The sequence below is a fragment of the Frankliniella occidentalis genome, unplaced genomic scaffold (genome assembly GCF_000697945.3).
Source record: "Frankliniella occidentalis isolate FOCC.00 unplaced genomic scaffold, Focc_3.1 Scaffold157, whole genome shotgun sequence".
Taxonomy (NCBI): domain Eukaryota; kingdom Metazoa; phylum Arthropoda; class Insecta; order Thysanoptera; family Thripidae; genus Frankliniella; species Frankliniella occidentalis.
The window spans coordinates 230,883-232,063 of NW_026267283.1; the positions used below are offsets into that span (position 1 = coordinate 230,883).

The 1,181-nt window shown below is 63.8% G+C and overlaps 1 protein-coding gene across 11 annotated transcripts in view; it reads right to left on the reverse strand.

Moving 5' to 3' along the window:
* The window catches only part of LOC113204762 (protein alan shepard), a 95,075-nt gene that overhangs the window by 58,051 nt on the left and 35,843 nt on the right, over window positions 1-1,181 (reverse strand). Inside the window, exon 1 of one of the 11 annotated variants that reach the window (XM_052271330.1) lies at window positions 395-558. The exons of the other annotated variants lie outside the window; for them this stretch is intronic. The gene's annotated coding sequence lies outside the window, so the exon portion shown is untranslated. Of the gene's footprint in view, window positions 1-394; window positions 559-1,181 lie in introns of those variants that run through there. 11 annotated transcript variants of the gene reach the window in all.

The window sequence follows — 1,181 nt, forward strand, 5'->3', positions numbered from 1 at the left end:
GTACCCGAGACACTCCAATTGGCCGCCAAAGCCAATCAGCGCCCCGGGCGTCGCTATGGGCGTCGCTCTCGGGCTGCCGGCGGCGTCGCCATGGGCGTCGCCCCTGCGCCGCACGAGCTATACAGCAGCGCCACTCTCCTCCTCACCGCTACCGTTGCTCCCAAATTCTGTTAACTCCTGAGTGGCTTAACGGCGCCGCCGAGAGAGTCCCACCCCTCCTCTCCGAGTCCCTCTCCTCCCTTCTGCTCGCTGCTCCCTCGAAGTTGGCCCGCTCACCGCTCACACTACACTAGACGGTTTACAGTACCGGTTGGGTGGGCGCGCGGGCGCGGCCCGTGCCGTGGTGGGCTGGGCCCCCTCGGGGGCCAAACGGCAAACTCGCTGGCAAACTCACCTGAAACAGACAAAAGGGGGGTCCTGGGGTTAGAGCGGCAACAAGGTTGAAGCAGCACCAGCAGCACGCCCGGCGCAAGCACAGCTGCGGCCCGCGCGCCCGCCCCGTGGCAAGTGGTGGTGGTGGTGGTGGCTTGGCGGTGGCGGGACAGCGCGGCTGCTCGCCTCGCTAAGCCCGTGGTGCCCACAAAGCGGCGGGGCGCGCTGACCGAACGCTGACGCAAAGTGCCGACGTTAACACCACACAGCGGGGCACATCGGCGGAAAGTACTCCCCCCCCCCCCTTTTCCCTTTAACCACCACCACCACGATCAGCCAACAGCAATCCTCCTCTGGAAAAAAGACCCCTGTAACGGACGCTGTTTCTAATTGCCTCAGGTCGAGGCTGGCGCGGTTGTGGGGCTGGCCGTGATGGTGGTCTCTCTCTCGGTCTCTTTGTGCGTCCAGCTCAAAGGCCCAGCCTGCCGGCTCACGTTGGATTTGGCTGGTTCTCATACATACTAAACCTATACAACAAGTTGGCTGATTCGCCCCGTCCACAGTCGTGCCTACGTGGTGACTACGGCACGTACGTGCGGGGATGGCTGCCGTGGGCGCCTTACGAGCCCCCCGAGTAGGCAACCCGACCGCACGCGTGCCCTGCGGCACAGTCGAACTGAGGGCGCGGGTCGAATCAGCTTCCATGAACGCAACATATTATTGCTGAGCGAAGCGAAGCTCTCCGGAACAGTGGACCGAGCTCTCCTGTGGACCTGGCGTGTCGTTGGTCGTGAGTCTGTCTGTCTGTC